Source organism: Panthera uncia, assembly GCF_023721935.1.
Source record: "Panthera uncia isolate 11264 chromosome B2 unlocalized genomic scaffold, Puncia_PCG_1.0 HiC_scaffold_24, whole genome shotgun sequence".
NCBI classification, from domain to species: Eukaryota; Metazoa; Chordata; class Mammalia; order Carnivora; family Felidae; genus Panthera; species Panthera uncia.
The window spans coordinates 9,167,124-9,185,843 of record NW_026057580.1 but is presented as its reverse complement, the minus strand read 5'-3'; positions in this window follow the sequence as shown (position 1 = coordinate 9,185,843).

Below are 18,720 nucleotides of genomic sequence, written 5' to 3'. Positions count from 1 at the left end.
TAGGGTATAATCTGGTTTGGAGAAGGTAGAGAAGATTTTGGAAGCAAATTCTATAGCAAGGGGTTTTCCACCCTTACCACCTACTACTGTCTCCAGTAAAGCTTTCTTAAAATACTGTAATAATTTCGGGATACTGTCTTTATGAATTCTCATTAAATTGGGGTTTGGGCAATGTTTGGAAGTTCAGGAGACAGTGATGCACAAGTTAGGGTTGAGAACCACTTTTTAAGATTTTTGGAAAGCCTTTAGTTTAAAGGAGAGGAGACCCCTGATTTGGCCTTTAGCCAACTTAATTGTGGAACTCAGTAACTCTGGATTTCTTTGAGCTCTGGTCCTCATGAGGAGTGATAGAAAAGATTTGGGAAATTTGGACACTTGTTTTTTAATGTTTATTGTGAGAACATGAGCAGGGGAAGGACAGAATCCCCAGCAGGCTCGTGCTCCTGGTGTGGAGCCTGACATGGGGCTTGATCTCATGAACTGAGATCATGATCTGAGAGCCAAAATCAAGAGTTGGAACTTAACCAACTGAGCCACCCAGGCGCCCCTGGACATACTTTTTTAATTGGCTTATTTTTGAGAGGAAGTGGGGGAGGGGCAGAGGGGGAGACAGAATCCCAAAGCAGGTTCCATGCTGTGCTGTCAGTGCAGAGCCCAACATGGTGCTTGAACTACGAGATCATCACCAAAGCCAAAATCCAGAGCAGGACACAACTGATAGAGCCACCCAGGAAACTGAATGTTCTAATAAAGTTTGTTGTAGAAGTAGGATAGGAATTAAATCTAAGAAGGAATAAATAAACATTGAGATGATGCATGTCTATATGTGCAAGATTACATCTTGTTTCAAAAATACAAGGTTTGAGTTGGATTAGTTTGGGGGAGGCTAGTTGCAGAATCTTTTTTTTTTTTTTTTAATGTTTATTCATTTTTGAGAGACAGAGTGAGAGCGGGGGAGAGGTAGAGAGAGAGGGAGACACAGAATCCGAAGCAGCTCCAGGCTCCAAGCTGTCAGCACAGAGCCCAATGTGGGGCTCGAACTCAATGAACCGTGAGATCATGACCTGAGCTGAAGTCAGACGCCCAACCGACTGAGCCACCCAGGCGCCCCCAGAATCTTAAGGCAGTATGGCTGCATCCCCTTCTGTGCATGCACTCCTAAGACTTTTATTATAGTCTGGGAAAATGAATTTTAACCATCAAAAGGTGAGTTTCCAATGTAGTGTCTTTGGTGGTACCTTAGTATACCTCAACCTAAACTGAGAACACCACTAAAGGCAGTTAAGCAAAGGTGAGGGAGCTCATTGCCTTGATTGCAGAACAGCCAGAGATAGACCTGTGTTAACACCTCCCACCCTGCCACATTGGGCCATTTGCAAATGTGTATGGATTTCCCAAGACTCAGGTTTTTGGTAATCCTTGCTGTGGTCCCTGACCTTTGCTTCAGTTTGGGCCATTCTGTCCTTTGATTTACTTTTAACCTTAGATTAATTTACTGATCCAGGCCCCGGGTGTACTCTATCCCATAGTACCCTTTCAGCATGTTATTAAATTTCAGGAGTCAGATTGAGTGCTACCTTGGTTGAAATTCCTGTCTTCCAGCATAACCAATCTCCAGCCTGACTAGGGGGACACAAACGTGGAGCCTTCCTGTGGGTGTTCCTCCCGTGCTCTTCCCAGTTCTTGAAGCCATGGGTTCTACTGCCTCTAATGGCTCCTGTGGGAGCTTTTATTCAGTCAACATTTTCTGGACTCCCCGGCTTGCCTCTTATTTTTCAATAAACTATTAGGTCAATAGACCTAGACACTGCCAAAGTCGGGTGATGTGGGGTGAAAATAGAGAACAAGCCCTGCCTGCCTTCACGAAGCTTGCTCTGTCAATAGAGTTGAATTACTAACTCTCATGGTACATGGTGCTGATGGGCTCCAAGATAAGGGCATGACAGTCGTCCCAGACACTTAATCCTTACTGTATGCCACTGGTAGGGAACTGATCTGATGTTTCGATGATCTCACATCTTTGCTTCTTTCCCCTTTCCTGGATCGTAAGCTTAGTTCAAGCTCTGCAAAATCCTGCTAGCTGATCTCCAGCACTGAATGGGATAGCTTGCTAGCCCCCTAGTTTATGGGGGTGGGGACAACATTAGGCAACAAATGAGGTTTGTTTTTGTTTTTTTTTTTTAATGTTTGTTTTTGAGAGTGCAAGCAGGGGAGGGGTGGAGAGAGGGAGACAGAGGATCTGAAGCAGGCTCTGCGCTGACAGGCTGACAGCAGGGAGCCTGACGTGGGGTTTGAACTCAAACCGCAAGATCGTGACCTGAGCTGAAGTCAGATGCTCAACCAACTGAGCCACCCAGGTGCCCCCAATCACAGTTTTTAAGAAAAACCATAAGTACTTCTAGCTCCACAATATGCAAAGATTTGTAAAAAGCCTAAAAGGTGTTTATCTGAGAGATCTCTTAGCTCAGATCCATTCTGACATCTCAGAAGGATGAGAAGTGTTGTGCTGTTTCCAGGAGGAGGGGAAACAGGCAGAACATTGCCCGCAGAAAAAATAGTGGAGATAAACTGCAGAATGCTGAAGCAGCATGAATGAAAGGGTGAGTGCTTCCAGGTAAGACCAGAAGGCAGAGCTAGACCAACAGGCAGAGCATTTAGGCCACAATAAAGATGTGAAATTTTATCCTAAAGGCTTTAATTATAGCTCACATTTATTGAACACTCACTATGCCAAACAGTATACACTGAAAACAACTCATTTTGTCTTCATTAGGTCCTATGAAGTAAGTCTAATCTCCATTTAACAGATGAAGAAATGAGGCACAGACGGCTTAAGGAACTTGCCCTAAGTTGCAGCATGAGATAGTGAGTGCTGAGGTGGGAATTGAACCCAGCAATCTCTGGCTCCAGGAACTACGAGACACGTCTTTTGAATAAATTGCAGCAGGAAGAACCATGTTGGGTGGGTGGGGCATCGAGAAGGAATGAAGAGTGATTATTTAGAAAGCAGTTCCTATAAGAAGATAGAGGTTTGGAGTGGAGAGACGGCAATGCAGATGAAGAGAGTGGAAAAATGTGAAAACTATGTAGAAGATAAAAATGGATGGGATCGTTCTCCACACACCACAGGAAGAGCAGAGTCGTGGAAGTTTGATAGTTCGTTGACTAAAGGCATGCCACCTGGCTGACTGACAGGAGTGAAGGAAACCAACAAGGCTGCCCCAGCAGCTGGAGTTCAGAGGCACTTGTTGCCAGTCACGGAGGGTCTTTGGCGCCCCCTGGTGAGCATGATACCCATGACTTACTCCTGGATATTTCAGGTATTCTTGTGGCCACCCTCCCATCTTTCTGTTCTTTCCTTCTTACTTTCCTATACTTCAGGTCTTGAAACATGAACTACACCTTATGACACAGAGGTCCTTGTCTCTCTTGACCTCTGAAGCCTCCCATGTGGCTTCCCCTGGCTCTCCTACATTTCAGACAGCTCCTCTTTTCTTCTCAAAAGCCTACCTCAGCCAACAACTGAGAAGTTGTTGTTCGTCACATTACCTTGCTTGGTCCTCTTCTCCTTTATTTGCACAACATTTCTAGGCAATTTTACCCATTCTTCTGGAGGCAATTCCCACCCATAAAATCTGTTTCTGTCCAGACCTTGCTCCAAAGTTCCAAGTCTGTTCTCAGCTGCCAAATGTCAATGTCCTGGGGGGCTCCTGGCACTTGGTACATGTTCCAAAGAGATCCCATCTTTTCCCACACACGCGCCTCTGTGAGTTATCTATTTATGTATCAAGCACTCATAGAGAACTCACTAATGTGCCAGGCACTTACGAGTGCCTTTACGGTCAAGTCCTCACAAGAACACCATGAGTTAGGTACCCATCACCCTTTCGTAGATGAGGACACTGAGGCTCAGAGCTACTCAGGAACAGTTGCACAGTAAATAAGTAACAGAGCCAGGATTATTAATGTACCATCATTCTCCCGGTCACTGGAGCCAGAGCCCAGTGATCTAGATCTAGATCTAGATTTCTCCCCCTCACTCTCCTCCTCTGTTCATCCGTCAAGGCCTGTTGATCCTTCCTCCATCACTTCTCTCCTATCAGTGCCCCTGTGAGGCTGATCTGTCACAACTCTCTGCTCACTGGTTTTCTGTCCACAGTCTCATTTTCATCGTATCCATCCCCCACACTGTAGCTGCCAGAGAGATCTTTCAGAAAAGAAATCTGATCGTGTTGCTTATTATTACCCTTCAGGTTTAAACTCCTTTGCAAGGCCTCTATCTAACCCTTGTGACCTCTACAAGGTTATATTTCTCATTTTCCCTTCCTTGAACTCTGCACTCAACTCAGAGCAAAAGATAGGCCTTCCCAGATTCTCCCATGCTGCTTAGCGCCATCGGGCCTTGACACATGCTGTCTTCTCTGCCCGGAATATCCTCTTTCCCCCATCAGCAAATCACACATAATTTCGAAGAGCAACTTCTTCCCTCCGCTATAAAGACCTTTCTGACTGTCCCTCCACCTCCCATGATACATATACACAATTTCCAAAGGACCTCATTGAGCTTCTAACTGTATACTACCCACCTCCAATCCAACCACAGCCCTGTCTCCAGACTCCAGTGGGAGTGTCTAGCATTGAGTTAAAGTGGCCTCTCTATTGTAGCTGATCTGCCCATCAGCCTTGGAGGGAGGACTCTCCCTATGAACAATTAGACAACTTCAGTTTTTCAGTTCACACTTAAGCGCTTCCTTCCTCGTCAGTTTTACCCCCTATGTCTCTTACATCTCCTTTGTGAGGTGGGAACTGTCTTGTTTTTTGTTTGTTTGTTTGTTTGTTTGTTTGTTTTAAGTAAGCTTCACACCTAATGCAGAGCCCAATGGGAGGCTCGAACTCACGACCCTGAGATCAAGACCTGAGCTGAGGGGCGCCTGGGTGGCGCAGTCGGTTAAGCGTCCGACTTCAGCCAGGTCACGATCTCGCGGTCCGTGAGTTCGAGCCCCGCGTCAGGCTCTGGGCTGATGGCTCGGAGCCTGGAGCCTGTTTCCGATTCTGTGTCTCCCTCTCTCTCTGCCCCTCCCCCGTTCATGCTCTGTCTCTCTCTGTCCCAAAAATAAAAAAAAAAAAAAAAAAAAAAAGACCTGAGCTGAGATCAGGAATCAGACACTTAACCACCTGAGTCACCCAGGCGCCCCTGTGTCTTGTTCTTTATAACCTTAACCTGCCCAGTGCCTGGGGAAATAATTTAAATATAAGCATAAATGATGGTTAAACTACCTCTTGGCATTTGCATCCATCCCAGGTACCTCAGCACAGATCCCAACAAGAGGATCATCGGCTCTGCCGTGGGGCTGGCAGGCCTGGGAGCTGAGGTTGAGACGGGCGTATCACCAAGGTGTGGTAAAAGTAGGGTAACCAGCCACCCCTGGCTTATCCAGGACTGAGGAGTTTTAGCTATAAATAGGGGGAAATCTCAGGCAAATTGGGACAAGTGGTCACCTCATAAATGGGAGACAAAATCACTCTGGCCATACAGGGAGATAGTAAGAGCTAACATACTCTAGGCATTTTCTATTTTCCGAGCCCTGTGCTTATTACATTACATACATTGTCTCATGATTCCTACAACATATAATGCTTTATCATTAGATTCTATTATGCCCACTTAATAGAAGAGAAAGCAGAGGCTCACAGAGCCTGAACTTGGCCTGAATCATGGGTTCCAAAGTCCACGTTTCTCTGCTATACCGTGTTGTCTCGGGATTCCATCAACCACCTTCTCCCCTCATGCCCTGCCCTCTGCCCACCGTGCCAGCAGACCCCTCTCCCTGAGGTACCAGGCCTGTCACTTGCAGTGAGGCCTCACGTCAACCTAAGGTGGCCAAGATAAGCGTAGTTCCTTGTGCAAGTGAGAAGAGCTAGGAAACATTCATACATAATATTCCTCGCTTGTGTTTACCAAACAAGGACATAGCTACTCTCATCAGGTAGGCTAATGTAGGATTTGAGGTTGGAGTAGAAAAGGAATTTATTCTCCAGGGATAAGAATTTTTGCCAGGTGTTGGTTTGAAAAAGGAGTGTTGCTAAAGTACTCTTCTATCAGTTCAACTGTCAGACCTCAGAGAGTCAGCTTCTGTTACGATTTCTGAGACCACGACAATGTAACAGGATTCAATCAATGAATACTTTGTCCTCTTCTGCCCCAGGCAGTGTGTATGTTGGAACTGGCTTCCCCATTCAGGCAGGTTGTAGAGACAGAGAGTTCCTCTGAAAATGATTATTACCTCTCCTCCTGCCTAGTCTTTGCTTCTCACCCAGAGTTGCTACAAAAAGGAGACAGTTTTGCTCATCCCTTTTCTTCTTTCTCTCAAGACAAAAACAAAGACAAACCCAGTTTTTAAGGTTTCCTAAGTTTGCATGTATGCTTTTTTTAAAAAAAATTTTTAAATCTTTATTTTTGAGAGAGAGACAGAGTGTGAGTGGGGGAGGGGCTAAGAAAGAGGGAGACACAGAATCTGAAGCAGGCTCCAGGCTCTGAGCTGTCGGCACAGAGCCTGGCGTGGGGCTCAAACTCATGAGCCGTGAGATCATGACCTGAGCTGAAGTCGGATGCATGTATGCTTTTAACTCCAACTCCAGGGAAATGAGAGCTGAAAAGTTACTAGGAGAGGGCCAGCAAGTCCTGCATCCCTGTCAGAGGGGACCTTCATGCCCTTTAATGGGACACAGAATGATGAGTGTTCTCCCAGATCCGTGGTTACCATGACATTGTGTTCTATGTTCTTGATTTGAGAAAGAACAAACACTACTCAATCCCCCTACACCCTTTGGTTTCTGTGTCAGGTTTCTGGTTCACCTACTGCCTTCCATAAAGAGTTCTCCTTACTTGGCCCCCAGTTCCCTGGGATCTAGTCAGCGACCTGGTGCTGAGACTGGCCATGACCCTCTGCTTAGATTTCTTCCCCTTAAAATTCTGCATCCTTTTCTGGACTTCATTCCAACCACAGCGACCAAAGCCACTGACCTGCTGTTCTTGAATGCATCTCCCCCCACTCAGCCTGATTCCCCAGTATCCTCCTGCTTTTCCATCATTGTCTGGTCTTGCAAATAGACCCTGCAGAACCCCACAGTGATTTCACCAAAGATTTGGCCATAATTAAAAGTTGAGTGCAGAGAGAACACTGAGCAGCAAAGGGGCAACTTGGGGGTGGAGAGGCTGGTTCTGAGAGCAGTTCTGTGGGTAGGGGGGTCTGCTTCCAAATGTGGGAGAAAAACAAAACAGAAAAAAACTTGCTTCTACAGAGTCTGTGAGAAAGCCAGGGAAGGGAAATTGACACTTGCTGGCTCTTGCTAACTGCCAGGTATTTTGACAGGTACTTCCCTTGTCAGTCCCCACAACATCTCTATCATACTTGCATTATTGTTCTTATTTTAGAGATGAGGAAACTCTGACTTAATGTGAAGAAGATCACATTAGCTAGTGAGACAGGATAAGGCTAATTTCAAAGTTTATGTTCTTTCTTCTATACCAAAGGATTGGGGTTATAGTCTGGATATAAGAAAGAAAGGAATTCACAGGTGAAATTTAGAAAACATCCAGAAAAAACATCCAGATAGTAACTCCACCAATCTAAACTGAAGAGAGGTACACACACACACACACACACACACACACACACCACACACCACACAAACACACAAATTTCTATCTATCTACCTGTCTATCTATATCTATATGTCTATATCTATAGCTATAGCTATATCTGTCTATCATCTATCATATCTGTATCTTTTTCAATGTAGCTTTTCCCCAGTGTTTCTCCATGAGGTAGAAAATTAATTTTTTCACCAAACCCAAGTAATTGAGTTTAACTCAAGAATTACTAGGAAGTGTGAAGACACCCAGACGAAATGAAACCACCTTGTTCCACAAGTATAGATGAGGGAATTCCCAGTGATAGCTTTTTCTGTGTGAAGAGGAACCAGGCTGAGTAGAAATCTTTCACTCTGGGCTGAGTAGTATCTGGTGTCCTGAAGCCACCCCCTCAGGCTTGGCTTAAGTATTGGTACCTTGATGAAGGACGAGGTCTATGGGAACCAGAAGGTAGATGATGGAGGACATGGATGCTGTGACAAGATGGACAGGTCCACAAAAGGAAAGTGTGAGGTGGGGAATATCTGGGGTTGTACTGACCAAGTAAGAAGGACAGAAAAAGGATAACAAAAATTAAAGACCAGGAATAAGAATTATGAGAACTTGTTTAGGGTTTTAGAAACTTTGCACGGTCTCCATTTTTACTATTTTTTATTAATCTTGTCTATTTTCTGATTGGAATTGTCAGTAATATCTCAACCATGGATAAAAGTACAAAATTACAAATCATTCTAATATTTTACAGTTCAATTTATTCTTGGTGTTCCTGATTTGACTATAGACACCACTGTAGTAACCTCCGACTACAGAACATGTTTTTTAAAGGACAAGACATTGATGAAGCCATTGCAGGACTCCAGAGATAAAATGACACTGTGCTTTGAACCCACCAATGAAAAAGTGGCTAGAAGAAATGATCAAATTTTATGTAGGTATTTAAATAACCATGTAATGAACAGAAAATTAAAGGCATTACACCATGTTTATTTCATTTTAGTTAAAATCATAGAACAAAATATTAAAATTGTTCATACTTAAATTTATAAAATATCTATTCCAGAGCAGTAATTATTCAGTAGGTGACATACATTAACTCATGAGTTCAGGAATCCGGTACGTCTCATTTAATTTTCCACCGCTTTCAAATATAGCATAGCATCACAAACACGCATACGCAGACACACATACACGTCTTATTATGAAAATTCTAAACATACAGAAAAGCTGGGAAAAAACACAAAGAATACTTGAACCTAGATTCAACATCCATCAAGATTTTACCATATCTGTTTTAATTATGTGTGCGGTGTAGGGTGGGTATCTGAATCCATTTCAATATAAAGACCTCACGGCATTTCATCTCTAAATGCTTTAGCACAAAGAGGTTTTGCTGTGTAACCACAGTACTACAATCATAGTGAACAAAACTGAAAATAATTTTCTAATATCATTGATTACCATGTCTATATTCAAACTTCCCCATTTGTCTCTAGAATGTTTTATATATGTTTTTCCCTAAAGATGTTGTCAAGAATCACCCACTAAATCTGACTGTAATGTCTCTTGGGTCTCTCCTGATACTCCCCAAACCCCCATCTTTTTTCCACATTGTCTTTTTAAAGAGACCAGGCCAGTTGTCTTGTAGAATATTCCACAGCCTGAGTTTGTATGATTGTTTCTTCATGGTTTCATTTGACTTATTCCTCTAATCCAACGTATCTTCTATAAACTAGAACTTTGAACTAAAGGCTTGGTTATATTCAGATTAAAGATTTTTGGCAATACTTCTTCATAGGTGATGCCACATACCTCCTCAGGAGGTATATATGATTACTGTCTTGTTATCCCATTGTTGACGGAGCCAAGTTTGATCACTGAGTTGAAATGGTGACAGCCAGATCTCTCTCCTCTGTAAAGGTATTTTCTCCCTTTTGTCAATAGCAAACAACCTATGGGCATGATACTTCATTCATCATGATGTGACTCATTAGTTCTCCATCATCTGTTCCCCTAATGATTTTAACATCAGTGATGCCTTCCCTGAATCAATGATCAAATTAGAGTTGTAAAACATTAATTTTTGAATTCTATTTCTTCTACACTTATTGTCTGGCAGTCACACAAAAGGGACAACTTTTCTCATCAAGGAAACCATAGTTTCTTCCGAAAATCAGGGTATATTCTTGTTTTCAAGTACCAATTTTCCAAGTTAGGAATTAGAATATCACATCCAGTGATAACAGAAACGTTTTGTTGTTTGTTTATTTTAGCTTTATCTGATTATTATAAGGGCCTTGTGGGTTTTTAAATATTTGACATGTTTGATTACCATCATTTTTTGATACTTAAATTGTCCCAGATTTGGCCAATGGGAGCCCCTTCAAGCTGGCTGCTCTTTCCTTTTGACAAGCCCCTATTAGTCTTTGAACACTTACTTGTTTTCTGAAACAAGTTTGCTTTGTATTTTCCCTAACCCAGACCTGAAATCAATCACTTCTCTAAGAAGCTCCATTTCCTTTCATTGGGTATTTAGAAAACACAATCTGTGCACTTGGGATGCTCATTTCTACTGAGGTATCGTTGCATTCAGTCTCTTTCATTCACTGGAACTAAGAGATACATATATTTACAAATCATTAATTAAAATTGGCATTTCTAACTAAAATGCAACATTAGTGATTTAATTCAGATGCTTTTTTACATTAATTCATTCATAATTAATTAAATTTAATTCAGATACATTAAAAGTCTTGGTTCCTAAAAAAACAAATCTTGGTTCCTAATTACATGACAACAGTAATTACTGATTTGTTTCATCCTATAATATACATAACATAGTTTCAAAATAATAATATAATCTTACTATTAACGATAAAACTACTGAATGACATTCAAGGTTTTGGTAATTCTTTTTGTCCTTAGGATATGTTCCACTAAGAATATATAGTACTGTCTTCTAATATTAATTAAACTCTTTTCTTTGTGTAGTATGTTTCTGTTTGTTTTAAATTTTAGGGGTTTTTTTGTTCAATTTTTATAAAAAGTGTAAAGTATTTATATATTTCAAAAGTCAATATTCATTTTTATCCTTATTTTCTCAGACTCATTCCCTCAATTCTATTCTCCTCTCCCAACCCCATTTTCATCAATTTTTAGCTTATCCTTCCAGTATAGCTTTTTTCAAATACATACCTCTCTTCTTTCTTACCCCAAAGGCAGCACATACTATATATAATGCCTTTATATCTTGCATTCTCCACAAAATCCTAGAGATCCCTCCATATCAGCTCAAAGAGATCTTCCTCATTCTTCTAACAGCTTTATGTTACCCCATTGTGTGGAAGTACCATTGCTTTTCAACCCTTACTAGACATGTTACCGATCTTTTGCTATTACAAAAAATGACATGACAGTCTTAAAAGGCAGATGACTATATAATAAAGACTACATGTTTGACATTTCCTTACGCATATTAAAGCATGTTTTCAGGGTTCCTGGTGGCTTATTGGTTAAACATCCGACTTCGGCTCAGATCAGATCTTAGAGTTCAGGAGTTCGAGCCCCACATCCGGCTCTGTGCTGACAGCTCAGAGCCTGGAGTCTGCATCAGATTCTGTGTCTCCCTCTCTCTCTGCCCCTCCCCCACCCACATTCTGTCTCTCTCTCAAAAATAAATAAATATTAAAAAAATTTTTAAGTATATTTTATGTATACTACCAAAACTGAAACAGGAAGAAATAGAAAATTTGAACAGACCCATAACCTGTAAGGAAATCGAATTAGTAATCAAAAATCTGCCAAAAAACAAGAGTCCTGGGCCAGATGCCTTGCCAGGAGAATTCTACCAAACATTTAAGGAAGAGTTAACACCTATTCTCTTGAAACTGTTCCAAAAAATAGAAATGGAAGGAAAACATCCAAACTCTTTCTATGAAGCCAGCATTACCTTGATTCCAAAACCAGACAGAGACCACACTAAAAAGGAGAACTATAGACCAATTTCCCTGATGAACATGGATGCAAAAATCCTCAACAAGATATTAGCCAACTGGATCCAACAATACATTAAAAAAATTATTCACCACGACCAAGCGGGATTTATACCTGGGATGCAGGGCTGGTTCAATATCTGCAAAACAATTAACGTGATTCATCACATCAATAAAAGAAAGGACAAGAACCATATGATCCTCTCAATAGATTCAGAGAAAGCATTTGACAAAATAAAACATCCTTTCTTGATAAAAACCCTCAAGAAAGTAGAGACAGAAGGAGCATACCTCGAGATTATAAAAGCCATATATGGACGACCCAACGCTAATATCATCCTCAATGGGGAAAAACTGACAGCTTTCCCCCTAAGGTCAGGTCCACTCTCACCACTGTTATTCAACATAGTATTGGAAATCTTAGCCTCTGCAATCAGACAACACAAAGAAATAAAAGGCATTCAAATCAGCCAGGAGGAGGTCAAACTTTCACTCTTCACAGATGACATGATAGTCTATATGGAAAACCCAAAAAATTCCACCAAAAAACTGCTAGAATTGATTCATGAATTCAGCAAAGTTGCAGGTTATAAAATCAATGCACAGAAATAGGTTGCATTCCTATACACCAACAATGAACCGACAGAAAGAGAAATCAAGGAATCGATCCCATTTACAGTTGCACAAAAAACCCATAAAATACCTAGGAATAAATCTAACTAAAGAGGTGAAAAATCTATACACTGAAAACTATAGAAAGCTTACGAAAGAAATTGAAGAAGACACAAAAAATGGAAAAAGATTCCATGCTCCTGGATAGGAAAAACAAATATTGTTAAAATGTCGATACTACCCAAAGCAATCTACATATTCAATGCAAACCCTATCAAAGTAACACCATCATTCTTCACAGAGCTAGAACAAATAAATCATCCTAAAATTTTTATGGAACCAGAAAAGACCCCGAATAGCCAAAGCAATCTTGAAAAAAAAAAAAAACCAAAGCAGGAGGCATCACAATCCCAGACTTCAAACTACAAAACTGTAATCATCAAGACAGTATGGTACTGGCACGAGAACAGACACTCAGATCAATGGAACAGAATAGAGAACCCAGAAATGGACCCACAAACGTATGGCAACTAATCTTTGACAAAGCAGGAAAGAATATCCAATGGAATAAAGACAGTCTCTTCAGCAAGTGGTGCTGGGAAAACTGGACAGCGACATGCAGAAGAATGAATCTGGACCACTTTCTAACACGATACACAAAAATAAACTAATAATAGATGAAAGACCTCAATGTAAGACAGGAAGCCATCAAAATCCTTGAGGAGCTGGGGCGCCTGGGTGACACAGTCGGTGAAGCGTCCGACTTCAGCCAGGTCACGATCTCGCGGTCCATGAGTTCGAGCCCCGCGTCAGGCTCTGGGCTGATGGCTCGGAGCCTGGAGCCTGTTTCCGATTCTGTGTCTCCCTCTCTCTCTGACCCTCCCCCGTTCATGCTCTGTCTCTCTCTGTCCCAAAATAAATAAAAAACGTTGAAAAAAAAAATCCTTGAGGAGAAAGCAGGCAAAAACCTCTTTGATCTTGCCTGCAGCAACTTCTTACTCAACATGTCCCAGAGGCAAGGGAAACAAAAGCAAAAATGAACTACTGAGACCTCATCAAAATAAAAAGCTTCTGAAAAAAAAAATCTTCTGCACAGCGAAGAAAACAATCAATAAAACTAAAAGGCAACCGACAGAATGGGAGAAGATGTTTGCAAATGACATAACAGATAAACGGTTGGTATCCAAAATCTATAAAGAACTTATCAAACTCAACGCCCAAAATCAAATATTCCAGTGAAGAAATGGGCAAAAGACATGAATAGACACTCTCCAAAGAAGACATCCAGATGGCCAACCGACACATGAAAAAATGTTCAACATCACTCATCATCATGGAAATAGAAATCAAAACCACAATGAGATACCACCTTACACCTGTCAGAATGGCTAACATTAACAACTCAGGCAACAACAGATGTTGGCAAGGATGCGGAGAAAGAGGATCTCTTTTGCATTGTTAGTGGCAATGCAAGCTGGTGCAGCCACTCTGGAAAACAGTATGGAGGTTCCTCAAAAAACTAAAAATAGAACTACCCTATGACCCAGCAATTGCACTACTAGGCATTTATCCAAGGGATACAGGTATGCTGTTTCGAAGGGGCACATGCACCCCCATGTTGGTAGCAGCACTATCAACAATAGCCAAAGTATAGAAAGAGCCTAAATGGCCAGCGATGGATGAATGGATAAAGAAGATGTGGTGTATATATACAGTGGAGTATTACTTGGCAATCAAAAAGAATGAAATCTTGCCATTTGCAACTACGTGGATGGAACTGGAGGGGATTATGCTAAGTGAAATTAGTCAGTCAGAGAAAGACAAAAATCATATGACTTCACTCATATGAGGACTTTAAGAGACAAAACAGATGAACATAAGGGAAGGGAAACAAAAATAATATAAAAACAGGGAGGGGGACAAAACAGAAGAGACTCGTAAATATGGAGACACACTGAGCGTTGCTGGAGAGGTTGTGGGAGGAGGGATGGACTAAATGGGTAAGGGGCATTAAGGAATCTACTTCTGAAATCATTGTTTCACTATATGCTAACTAATTTGGATGTAAATTTTAAAAATAAATACATAAATACATAAATAAATAATAAAATTTTAAAATAAAAAATAAAAAACAATTTAAGTATATTTTAGAAAAAAAATATTACTTGTATTTATTCATTTTTGGTTCAGTGATTAGCATTCTTTGCAATACTTGTTTCATGGAACAATTTAAGAAATGCTAGGTGTACTTCATGATGAGTGTGCAGACTATTGGATTTGACAAATGTAAGATGTTCAGACTAGTGCATGGCACATTGGCAGTGTCCAATAAATGAAAGACAATAATCATAATAAAACTAATAGTGTTATTAACAGCAGAAAAAGTTTAATTACAGGCTAGCTTCCATTAGCTCCTGAGTAGTGATGGTGCGATAGAAAGAATTTGGGCTCCAGCATCATATAGACCTCCCCAGCCACCTTCTAAATGTCTGACCTTGGGCCAAGTTGTATAATTTCAACCCCTGTTTCCCCCTCAGTAAAATGGGTATAATTATTCTAAGCTTTCAAGTTGACTGTAAGAGAGAAATGAAATAATGCATGGTGGCAAAATATTGCTTTTCTTTTCTTTTCTTTTCTTTTCTTTTCTTTTCTCTGTACTCAATTTTGTGATATAGAGCCATGTCAGGTGTCATCATCAAGACTCTTCCTAACTTCCAGCTTTGAATCCTTAAAGCCTGAAGCATACTTGATATTACCCCAGGTATCCCAGACATTATTCTAGGGAGAGAATAATGCCTTTGAGAGGCAGTAAGGCAAGCCAGAGAGAGGAGATTCTCCCAAACTGTGGAAAGCACAATTATCTGTGGGTCCTAAGAGAGCCCTGTTCCCTTGCAGCACCCAAAGCAGGTGGGGAGGCCTCTGGGGAAAAGGAAAGGTGTCCCACGTGGTGCATTTATCCAGTCCTGCTCCCGTGCACTGGGGCTCACTCCTCCCCAAAAATTTCTCTATCCCCCGCCTGATGCAAAACAGCAAAGCTGCCACTGTGAAAGACCATGTAGGCTAAGACCCAGGCATCCTAGAGAGAGCCAGTCTGGACATATGCAAGAAGACAGAAGGGGCTTATCTAATGTTCCAGTGTGGTGTCAACACCTTAGAACAACCATGAAAGAGGGAAGCCCCAATAATATCTGAGGCTGGATTTACCAACTATTTAATGAGGGAGAGGCTTGGTTTTGAGTACAATTTAAGACTTTTTTAAAAAAAATTTACTACTTGCAGGGCATCTGGGTGGCTCAGTAGGTTAAGCGTCTGACTCTGGCTCAGGTCATGATCTCACAGTTTGTGAGTTCCAGCCCCTCCTTGGGCTCTGTGCTGACAGCTCGGAGCCTGGAGCCTGCTTCAGATTCTGAGTCTGCCTCTCACTCTGCCCCACCCCCACTCATGCTCTCCCTCTCTCTCACACAAAAATAAATAAACATTAATTTTTTTAATTTATTACTTGCATTTTCTGCATGATTTTCTAGATTTTGTGGACCACAATTCAAACTCACTATGTATGAAAAAGCATTTATATAAAGGCCTGGCACATTATTTTCTCTAATGGGTAGCCACTGTTATTAACACCAGTTGCAGAACAGTGGGATAAGGCTCAATCTGCAGCAAATAAAATGGAATTTAGTAGGAGTCCACAAGTGTTTTAATGCCTTGTATGTTCCAGATAATAGGACAGGTGTTGGAAATATGAGATACCGACTTACCTTGTTGAAGTGAAGCAGCAAAGGAAGACACACAACACAGCTAGCTCTGACACGTGGGAGAATGTCGTATGTCCTAGTGAGAGAATGGGCAAAATATTGTGGCCTGGGATTGGAAAGGCTTCACAGAAACTGCATTTAATTGGGACCTGGGGAAGGACAGGTAAAATGTTGATTGATTGGCAGAGGAAGACAGGTCTAGCACAGAGATTAGTATGTGCAAAGGCAGGGAGGTGTAAACATATCTTGAGAATTCTGTGTGACGTCACACTGACTGTTTTCAGGGGAGCTATTAGGAATAAGGTTAAAAATGTACATCAGGGACAGTTTAAGAAGGATCTTCTTCACCCTGTGGGTAATAGAGCATCCATGGAATTTAAAGCTGAAGGAAGAGAAAAGAAAATATCTGAGAAGCTTCTAGAGAGAAAAAACAACACATCATCACATACAAATTCCAGGATTATGAATATCTTTTGGCTTCTCAACAATAATGTTAGAAGCTAAAAGACTACGGAGAAGTGACCTAAAATTTCTGAAGAAATGATTTTGAATCTTGAATTTTACACGCAACTGCTATCATTCAAGTGTTTGAGTAGAATAAATATATTTTCTGACATGAAAAGCATAAAAATTTGCTTCATATGTACTCTTTCTCAGGAAGCTAAAAGAGGGTGTGCCTCTCTAAAATAAAGCATTAGACCACAAAAGGGTAATTACTGGATTTAAGAAACAGAAGGCCCAACACAGAGGACAGGTAAATCCTGACAAGGATGGTGAAGGGTGATCCCAGGATGACAGCTGTGTCATTGAGGGCAGCTGGTTAGCAATGGAGCAGACAGAAGGTCGTGGGAGAGTTTTATCTGACAATAAAATAGACTGATTGTATTGTAAGGAAATTTGTGACACACTAATAATAAGTACAAATAAAACCAAGCAAAGAGAATACAGGACAATTATTCGCTCCCAGGAAAACAAAAAATTGTCTAGGAAAGGAAGAGCGTGATTTACTCTATGGTTTGGCTGTGAGTAACTTTTACATGGTCACAATAACATAAAGACTGAACACTGACATAGCCAAAGTAACAATATAACTGTATTAAAGATGAGGGCATGGGAAGAGGGCATGTGTGTGGTATGAAGACGAAAATCCTCATCTTCCACAATGGGAAGTAAAAGAGATGAAGCCTAAAGCTGAAAAATCAAGACAGAGCAACACAAACATGTTATTTAGAGACAAGAGTTAATACCAATAGAATCAGTTCAAAACAGTTGAAAGTTACCACTGCTGGGGGTGAGGACATTGTAGGAGAGGGGGCTGGAGACAGGACATTTGGGGGAAATCTTACATAGAACTATTTGACAGTTCAAACTATATGTGACATAACTTTGTTAAAAATTAAAATTATTCAGTATTATCTGAAGAAAATGAAAACATTAATTCAAAAAGATATGTGCACCCCAGGTTCATTGCAGCATTGCTTACAATAGCCAAGATATAGAAATGGCCTAAGTGTCCACCAATGGATGAATGGAAAAATGAATTGTGAGATATATATATATATATATATATATATATATATATACATATATATATATATATACACATATGTATATATATATAGTGATATATGAATGGAAAAATAAATTGTGAGATATAGATATAGATATAGATATAGATATAGATATAGATGATATAGATATATGCAATGGAATACTATTTCACCATTAAAAAGGTTGAAATCTTGCCATTTGTGACAACATGGATGGATCTCTGGGGCATTATGTAAAGTGAAATAAGTCAGACAAAGACAAACGCTGTATGATTTCACTTCTGTGTGGAATCTGAAAAAAAAAAACCAACAAATTCATAAATACAGAGAACAGATTAATGGTTGCCAGAGGTAGGGGTGAGTGGGAGAGAAATGAGTGAAGGGGGTCAAAAGGTAAAAAAAAAAAAAAAAAAAAAGAATAGAATAGAATAGTAAGCAGATGAATAATGCATTTAGTTATAAGGAACAAAACTGCAGTCATGTGGAAGAGAAGAAGCAAAGTTCTGGGTAAAGTAGCATTGCTTAACTCTCCCCTTGTGAGCCCAAGAGTTTGTTCTGCCCTTAGGACCACAGTGCTTCTTTCTTACAGAAACACTCGTTCCTCAGATCTCCGCCTGTCGGTCTTTGTAAATAACATCTCAGTTCTGGTGTCACCTCCTGAAGTAGGATTCCAGCCCTTCTTCAGCCACTCTTTATCAGATCCTTTATTCTGCTTCATTTTCTTCATAGAACTCAACACAACTTTCAGGCCTCATATTTCTCATTAAATATCCTTTTTTGCTGGTTGTTTGTACGTTTCCTTCACTAAGTATAAGCTTTTGGCAGTAGAGACTATGTCTGGCTTTTTCACTCCTGCCCCCCAATCCCACAGCTAGAGCAACACAAGAGGTGCTCACTCAGTATCTGATTGGACGGATTGATATGTAATGTAGTCAAGCGATTTTCTTGACTACAATGGGTCTGTTTCATTAAACATAAATTAGAGCTATGAGTATCTTCTCAAGCTCCCTTTGCAACACTATACAGACATTCCTAACATTAGGAAGTCAAAATGAATAACTGCATTCAGCTCTTAGTCTTGTGAAAATTCTGAGTATGTCCATATTTGCCCTGCCACCTCCTGGTCCATGCAGTGCATCATTTATCTGCAGTGAACCTGA